Below are 9,517 nucleotides of genomic sequence, written 5' to 3'. Positions count from 1 at the left end.
CCCAACCCAGGCATGTGCCCTTGACTGGAATTGAACCCGGGACCTTTCAGTCCGCAGGCCGATGCTCTATCCACTGAGCCAAACCAGCTAGGGCTAAAGTCTATTCTTCATTCAGATTCTTCTTTTTACCTAATGTCTCTTTTCTGCTCCAGGGTCCCAAATTACATGTAGTCATCACTTTTTCTTGGGCTCCTCTTGTCTGGGACAGTTTCTCAGACTTTTCTCGTTTTTCGTGGCCTGGACAGTTGTGAGAATACTGTGAGGTGCTATGTAAAACATCCTTTAGTTGAGATTGATCTGATATTTTTCTCATTAAACGGAGGCTGTGTGTTTTTGGGGAAGCAGACCACAGAGGTAAGTGACATTTCCATCCTGTCACCTCGGGCATACATCCTGTCTGACATATCAGTGTGGCTCTGCCCTTGAGCGCGGGGCTGGGTGGCATTTGCCAGGCTTCTTCCTGTAGAGTTGCTTTCTCTCGCGCCGTCCTGTCCTCTGTACAAGGAAGTCATCTGCACAGCCCACTCCTGAGGAGGGGAGTGACGCGCACCTCCCTTGAGGGCAGAGTAGCTACAAAATTATTCAGGCTCCTTCTGCGCCAGAGACGTGTGTGTCCCCCTTTTCCTTTATTCCGCCATTCGTCATGTCAGTGTGGACTCGTGGGTGTGTATTCTATGCTTCGGCTTATAATCCCGTGCTGCTCTGGTTTGTCAGCATTCCCCCAAATCTCTTCTGAGACGACCTCATTCCATGGGATTTTAACAAGCGACCTTCTTAAAGTGGGTTCTAGAGGCATGTCACTTGGGTAAGTGGTTGAAAAGGATCGAAACGAGATCTTGACCACTGGACCTTTCAGATCTCCTGATGTGGTGATGTGAGCGGGGTGGGGGGGGGCACTAGGCACCACATCTCACATTTCCTTCTCGCACCCTGGGGGGCGGGCGGGTGGGGAAGACACATGAGGAAATGATGTGTGTGTCTCATCTTCCCTGGAGACCAGAAGCTCTTAGAGCAAAGGTTCTGCTCTCTTCTCCACTTTGTCTCTAGAAATCGGCACTGAGATGGTGCTAAGGAAAAGTAGTTGGATAGGCGGGGAATGGACGATGAAAGGGTGGGTAGATGGACAGAGGGGTGGGCAAGATGGTACATGGATAGATAAAGACACAAGGTCTTGGTGGGTGGATGGATGGATGGATGGATGGATGGGTGGGTGGATGGGTGAATTGGTAGGAAGGAAGAAAGGGAGGGAGGGAGGGAGGGAGGAAGGGAGGAAGGGCAGATTGATAAGTGGATGGATGAATAAATAGATGGATGTTTTGGTTGGTAGGTGGATGGATAGACACCTCAATGGGTGGATGTACAGACGGATAGACGGGTGGACTTGTAAGTGAATGGATTGGTAGATGCTGACTTTTTACTTTGGAAGTTTCCTTTGTTGGAACTGTTTTCCAGTCTTCAAGGCAGTTATTAGGTCAACATATTCCCTTAGAAATTGTTTAAAAGGCACCTTTCCCCCGGCCGGATGTGAGGAAACAAATTACATCCAAAAGCCAAGGGTAAGGTAATGACAGCAACTGAAATCTAACCTGGTTCTGAGCTTCCTGGCAGTCATGGCAAAAGGGCAAACAAGTTCTCTTTGCTAGTTCTCCTTATCCACCCACCACAACGTTTCAGGGGAGTAGACCCGTGGGCTGTGCAGGAAGAGGCTGTTCTCAGGCCGGAACCCCGAGAAGGCGTGGCCCTGGGCCGTTCTAGAATCCGTATGCCGTAGATGAGCCCAGACGCCACTGTGGGTCCGTTTCTTGCTGCAGTTTCGTACAGAGGCACCCACGTGACTATTTTACATATGAACCCTTAGCAGCCGTCCAGGGCGCCGTCGCGTTGTGGCTCTGGGTGGGCAGTTCCCCTGGGAAAAGCACAATTTGATATGACTTGATCCAGGGACAAAGCCCGGATCCCGGAGGACGGAGGATGGGCGGTGGCAGCAAGTAGGACCCCGGCATCCCTGGGAGCAGCGAGAGGGCATATGAGGAGGTGGGCACCGAGCAATCGACCTTCCTAGCACTCAGCCTCAGACTAGCAAAACCAAGCCTTCGCCGCCCTCTCCCTCCCGGCAAAGGCACACCCAGGGCATTTGCCCACCGGGAAAAGGCCTCAGCTTTGAAACCAGACAACCGAGACTGAGGTCCTGGCTCCCTCACCAGCTGTGTGATCTTGGACAAGTCCCTTCGCCTCCTCGAGTCTCGGTTTCCTTATCTGCAGTATGGGAACAGTTACTACCACTGGGCTGTTCAGAGCCAAGAGCCTGGGTGAGCAATATGTAATGTCGGCTCAGTGACGCCAATTTCCTTCCTTCCTCCTCTCCTTGCCAAGAATCCAGTGCCCCGATGGCCCCCCTGGGTGGGGGGAGCAGAGGCTGCGCTTTGAGGGTGGGAGTTCTTTGGGGTCCACGGATAGGGTTTCCTGTGCTCACAAACCCCTGAATAATATGCAAAACTGTGTGCAGATGCATTTTTCTGAGTAGAGTCCATAGTTTCTACCAAATGCCCAAGGGATCCATGACCCCCAAAGCCAAGGACCACTGCCTGGAGGGCTGGACCTGTCACGTGCCCACCCAGTCCTCTAGTCCTCAGGTCACCTGCCGGCCTCCTTAGTCATCGGACCACAGCCCAGCTTCTTCCTCGGCCACAGGGAGAGGGACGGGCAGACCTGGTTCTTAGGAGGGTGCGGCCTGGGATCTGGGCTGGTGCCAGGAAACAACAGCCCAAAGTGGAATGAGGGGCCCCAATGGCTGCACAGGTCATCTGTTGCAACCTGAGCCCTGGGATGGGAGGGCTGTTATCATCCCCATTCTACAGATGGGAAAACTGAGGCCCAGAGAGGGAGTGGGAGGGCACACACCGCTAGGGCGGTGCTGGGATTGGTTCCAGGCTGGCCGATTCTGGAGCCCGTGTTCTTCTGCGGTGTCACAGGGCCCGGGGGAGTCCTCGGGGGCCCGAAGATGGGAAGAAGACTAGGATATAGTTGTCAGGTGTGCCCTGCCCAGGGGCACCTGGTTGAGGGGTGCAATTTGGGGGTGAAATGCATCAGAAACTCAGCTCGAGGGCCACCAGCGGAGGCCTGTGCCAAGCTCCTTCAGTGGCCTGAAGAAAGTGTAGCCCTGGGCACTGCCTGCACCCGGAGGGGTGTCTTCTCCTAATTGGTCTGCCCAGAGGGGATGCCTTTTTCTAATTCCAGCCAAGCCCACAGATGGCCTCCCTGCGGTCCTGGTGGAAGCACCTTTAGCAGGCAGCGCACCTGCGCCAGCAGCTCTGCCAGCCTCACGATGACACGGCGCCTCCTCCGGGTCGTGACAAAGGACGCTGCGTCTGGAGGAGGAGGCAGGTGGGACCAGCTGGCTCCTTCGAGGGCTACCAAGCATCCCACGTGCTCCCCGAGTGACCCCGCTTTCCCCCACACAACCTTGCTATTTTGGAAGTAGGAGGAGGGGTGCTCAGAGAGGGCAGGGGCTTGTCCAGAGGGGCCAGTAGGGACTTCACCTCCTCACCTGCTCCCGGCAACTGAGATGCACAGAGTTCCCGCAAGATCCAGGGAGAGTGAGAGAACGTCCTAGAAAAGTCCCCAGCCTCTGTGAAGGTTTGAATGGAGGCCGGCAAGGTCGCCCGCCCATCCCGCTGGCCTCTGCCTGCTGGGGCCCAGCAGGGAGCAGGAAAACTGCTGCCCCTCAGCTCCCTGCTTGGGTCCCTCTCGCCACTGCCCCTGCGAGCTGGCCTGGACACCCCCAGCTGTCACCTGACTGAACAGAGGGAAAGAAGCAAAGGAGGGGTCCCTGCCAGGCGGTGGAAGATTAGGCGCCAGGATTAGAGGGAAGGGAACAGCCCCCGCCTCATTAGAGCTGTTCTCCTACCCTGCCAGCCTGTTCACACTCCCTGCCCCCTCCCTCCCAATAAGCCAGTAATAATAATCCATTTCTAAGAGCCTCACAGTCCCCGCCGCTGGGCTCAGGGATGAGCTAGCAGCCTGTGGCTGTGCATAAACAGGAGAGACAGATGTTGCCGACATCTGGAGACCAGGGAGGCCAGTGCTGCTGGGACGAGGAAGAGGGCCCAGCTGGGAAGAGGGCTGCGGGGAGGGAACCCTACCTGCCACTCATCTGGACGGGCCCTCCACCCTAGCGGAGGCCCCTGGGCCGGGCTCCCAGGCCGCAGATGCTTTGGGGGGGGAGCTGGGCGGGCACTGCCTGAGAGGAGGGGACTTCAAAGGCTCCCCTAATCCCTGGTGACATTTTCAGACACAGGAGTTTGCTTTTTTATGCTGCGGATCAAAGCCCGGGGCTTTATAAATAACCCTCATAAAAGCCAAGGGTCTTGTAAAGTTAAACAATAAGTCACAAAGAGTGTGAGCATTCAGGGGCAAGAGCGGGGGAGGGGAGAGCGGGAGTCTGGCTCCTGCCCCTACTCTGCCCACCAGATGGCCACCCTCCCTCTCCCCGAATGAGGCCAAAGATGGCAGGCCCTGTGGGGGGTCAGGAGGCGGGGCTGGAGGGCAAGGGCTTGCATTTGAAGGTTCCTCACCAGCCCCCACCAGCCCTCAGTAGGCATGCTAGAGCGGGCCTTTCATTCATTAAATCATTCATTCTTACAGTCTGTCAGTCAATCAACAAACATTTCCTGATGCCACCCCATGTGCAAGGCTTCTGGCCAAGAAACACAGCCTAGGCATTACAATGTTTGAAGCACAGCACTGACACTTCCCAGTGGGTGACGTCCAGAAAATCACCTCACGTCTCTGAGACTCAGTTTCCTCATCTGTATAATGGGGGTACATTTTGAGCTTGTCCTAAGGGTGTTATTGGGAGGCCTCAGTGGGTATGGTATGTGGTTAAAGCTCAAACGGGGTCGTTATCACTATTAATCAGACAGCAAAAATCATAATCAGTGGTCTCTACAGAGGGCTTCTTTCCTTTACCTGCCTCCCACTCCCCTTCTGCCTTACATCTGCGGGGGCCCCACTCGGGAATAGGTTTTGGTTTATATTTTCTGTGAAGTCACTGGGACCCTGAGCCATCACCCAAGGAAAGACTGTTTCCAGAGCCAGGGGATGGTGGGTCAGGGGGAGATGTGAGTGCCAGTCCTATGTCCAGCGCTTCCCAGCTGTGCACTCAGTCTCCCTCTCTGAGCCTCAGTTTCCTCGTCTGTAAAATGGAGGCAGTGGGGAGGATGCAGCAAGAGCAGGAATATCCAGTAATAGTTGCTCAGTAAATGACCGTGGATACCTTTGGCTCTCCTCACGGTGGAGATTTCCAGAGGGAGAGCTCAGCATTAGTGTAGATGGAGAGAAGGGATAGGACTGGCCGGTGATGGGGTCCCTCAAACCTAGTGCACTGGCAGCTGGGGCCTGGGCCCTCCCTTGGATGCGAGGTCAGGATGTGGGCAGACTAGTCCCCGCCCCGTCAAAGGCCTCCCCCAGTGCGCCCGGCAGCTTCCAGACGGTGGCAAGTCCACTTCACAGGCGAGAAAACTACGGCCCCGGACCATGAGGGCATGTGCCTGTGGTCACCTGGCCAAACTGTGTCCAGACTGGAGCTCGAACCCGGGCCTGGCTGATGAGCCTGTCCGGCTGCTCCTGTAGGTGCCAGAGGTGGGCAGCCCAAAGCCGGTTCTCCCCAGGGGCACCCGCCCGTCAGCTCCTGGGACACGGGATCCAAAGGTAGCTGCTGCCACCCAGCAGCCAGCTTTCCGGGTCCCCACGAAGAGGAATGAGGGGAGCAGGAGAGGCGGCGACTGTCGTCCTTGGCCTGTCCGGCTGCCATAACAAACCCCAGGACTGGGCGGCTGTAAACAGCGGAAAGTTACTGCTCCCGGCCTGGAGGCTGGAAGTGGAGATCAGGTGCCAGTGTGGGAGGGGGAGGGCCCTCTTACGGTGCAGCCTTCTCCTCTGTCCTCTGTCCTCGGGGCTCGGGGCCTCTTATACGGACACCAACCCCATCTGTGAGCTCGCAATCCCGAAGACGCCGCCCCCAAACCCCAGCGCTCTGGGTACTAGGTTTTCAACATGTGCATTTGGGGAGGAGCAAACATTCCGGCCACAGCAGCACGCCAGCGAATTCCACTCACTGACTCCATCCTCACTCATTCAGTGCGCGCGTCGGCCTTGAATGGTTCTTTATTAGCACCTGTCACGTGCCAGGCCCCGTGCTGATCACCAAAGCCGACGTGCACACCAGATCACGGGGTCCCCGGCCCGCAGAGCGGACAGAGCGGAGGCAGGTGACGCAGTGCAGGGATCAGGGTGCGGCTGGGAGTGCAGAGGTGGAACTCAACCGTGTGTGGAAGAGGCTCGGCGAGAGCTTTGAGGGGGGGCAGGGGTAACTGAGCTGGGACCAAACAAGGACTGCAGGTCGCCTGGGCCAGGGCCGGGCAGGGTGTTTCCGGCAGAGGAAGGGCCTGGGGAAAGCTGGAGGCACAGAAAGGGCCTCCCCACACACTCCTTTGTCCGATTTCAAGATCAGAATCCTCTGGGGTGGGGGTGGCGATGGGGGGTCAGAATCCTCTGAGTGGCAGGTGTGTCCAGCATCCCGAGACCCTCACATCCACCATGCCCCCACCCCGACCCCATTATTCCCATTAGGGCACCTGAGGCAAGGGAGGCTCAGAGAAGTTGAGTAACTCCCCCAAGGCCACACAGCAAAAGCACTTTGGATCTGATCAGCGCGGCGGATGTGGGCATGGGGAGGTGTTATCAGGGCCCTCCCGAGCCTGTGCCCTCAGCCGTTACCTCTCCTTACTGAGTCTCACTTTTCTCATATGCCCCCCCCCACCCCAGCCACATCTCTCACTGACCTCATTGGGGAGTTGGCCTGGAAGCAGCAGTTCCCTGGGGAAGGCTCCGGCACAACCATGTCCCAACTAGGCCAGGGACGATGGGGTCCCCCTGTGGGCATCTGGCCTAATTGGCAGCAGACCCCCGGGAGGCTTTGCCATGATCAGTTCACGACCCATGAAACACTTGCCTGGGGCTCCTCAGAGCTGGTCCCGGGACCGGATCCTATGGCCAGAGGAGGCTGGTCCTCCCGCAGATGCTGTAACTTGATTCCCAAAGCATCGGTGAGGTCAGCGCTTAGGTCCCCACTGTCCACCGGAGGAGCTGGGGTGCGGGGTGGAGCCTCCCACTGAGCCCCTGGCGTGGCATCCCAGCCCCTGGTTCCCTCCTCTGGAAAAATGGGGATAATGAAGCCATTTCGTGGGCAAGGCACTGCCCTCAGTTTCTTCATCTGTAACTTGTGCATCTGACTTACCAGGTTAGCATAACAATTACCCAGGCCCGGCCAGTGTGGCTCAATGGTTGAGCATCAACCTATGAGCCTGGAGGTCATGGTTGGATTCCCGGTCAGGGCACAGCCTAGGTCGCTGGCTTAATCCCCAGCAGGGAACGTGCAGGTGTGCATCTCATTGATGTTTCTCTCTCCCTCCCTCTCCCTTCCTCTCTGAAATCAATAAAAATATATTTTAAAAAATAATAAAATAAAAATCAATAGAAAAAATATCCTCGGGTGAGGATTGAAAAAACAGAAGTTAGCTTTTACTTCCGTCTGCTCCCTCCGGGATCCCAAGAGCCCTCGCCCCCACTCCCTGCGGCTCCCGAAAGTCCGCCTCCTTCCAGACGACAGAGGTGTCACTCGTGGGAGCGCCTGGGGGACAGTGTGGCAAATGCTCGTGCTTGGTTAAGTTCAGGCCGAAAAGGAACGTCCCAGCCCACGGGGCGTGAGCAGAAGAGCGCATCTCCCATGGCCAAGGCCGAGAGATGCCGAGATGAAACCTGTCCCAGGACGGCGACAGGAACAGGCATCACTTCCAAGGTTCTTGCAGCCTTAGGATCCTAGAAGCAAGGCTGCAGCGGCCTGCCCAGTGCCATCTCTCTTGTCTGTTTCTTCCTGGGGTTGGGGGATGCCAGCCTCCTGTCTGGCACTGGAAGAGGTGAGTGCCCCGTGGACAGGACCCTGGGGTTGGTGAGAACACTGCCTCCCCCAGCCCAGGCACGGCCCCCGGAGCAGCTGGCAGCATTGCTGCTGTCTGCCGGCTCGTTTATCATTCGGAGGGGGCAATGCCACTGTGAGGTCCCCGGGGAGAGCTCTGCCATGGCCCCATCTGATTGAGATCCAGGCCCAGTGCACACTCAGCCCCGGGAAGTGGCCGCCCAGAGCCCGAAATAAATAATACCAACGGCAGGAGGCACAAATCTGCTGCTAATTACGCCTCTCCTGATTCCGTGGGGTGTGTAAATAAAGATTCCAGCTCGGAAGATGAATAGGCGGAGGGGACGATGTGGCCGGCTCTGTCGGAGCCTCTCCTGTCCTTCTTCCCTGCGGGTGCAGAGGGCAGAGCGTTGGCCCACTGGCTGGGGGCCCAGGACCAGTCACTCCCCACCTCATGGCCTCCGTTTCCTCATCCATCAAACGGGGTGCCTGACCTCCCCTCAGCCACGCTCACGGCTCTGGGGTGAGATCTGAAAGGACATTTGGGGTAACGGGGTTCTGCTTGTGAAGAGTAAAGAACAGAGAATTGGGGGCTAGGCGGTCTTAGGTTGGAATCCCAGCTCTGGGACCCCGGGCTCCCCGTCTGTGTTTTGGGTGAATGTGAAGAGCAGTGAACGCTGTGAGCCCCGCTAGCACATGGCACCAGAGGTCGTCGCTATGAGGACGACCAACCCCAGGTACCTGGGCCCTGGCAGTTGCCATTCAATATGGAGGACCTGGGAGGCCAGCCCTGGGCAGGTCCACGCTCCACCCGCATGGAGGCCCTGCCTGTCCTCACAGATCCACCTGCTCATCTCCAGGAGGCAGAGCCCTAATAGAAACGGGCCCAGGGAGAGCAGGAGGGAGCGTCACCCTGGAAAAGTTTAAATCAATGAACTCCCTGCCAGAAAACAGGCTGGGGAATATCATGGCAGAATATTGACTTTTCTCCTCAGGATGAAATGACAGACCAGGCCCGGGGAGGAAGCCCTGACGGCCTGTGTGGCCTGAGGAAGTCTTGTTTCCCTTTCTGAGCCTCAGTGTCCCCATCGGTACAAGGGGAAGGCTCAGGCCAGTATCAAGAATGGCTAATAGATGGACGCGTCCTCTAACTCTTACCGTATTTGCCGGCGTATAAGACGACTGGGCATATAAGACGACCCCCTAACATTTCCACTCAAAATACAGAGTTTGTTATATACTCGCCGTATAAGACTACCCCCTCTTCCGCACACCTTCCACACACCAAATAAAAGGTAAAACAATATCAGATTTGATTTTAACATTTTAATTTATATTCAAATGCTTATGACATGCAGGAAAACTGTCACAAGGCTGTATGTAATCAAACATATACATAAAACAGTGCAAGTTTATTACCGGTAAACATACCGGTAATTCACTAAAGAAAACACACTCTATAGACTGGTACCGTAGATGCTTCTCAGGAACACAGGCAAGCAGCCCACAACCTAGAGGGACTGTCAATGATAGAAGAAAGAT

Source organism: Myotis davidii, unplaced genomic scaffold, assembly GCF_000327345.1.
Source record: "Myotis davidii unplaced genomic scaffold, ASM32734v1 scaffold803, whole genome shotgun sequence".
In the NCBI taxonomy this organism is placed as follows: Eukaryota; Metazoa; Chordata; class Mammalia; order Chiroptera; family Vespertilionidae; genus Myotis; species Myotis davidii.
The sequence above is the reverse complement of the archived record's forward strand: the minus strand, read 5'-3'. Positions refer to the sequence as shown.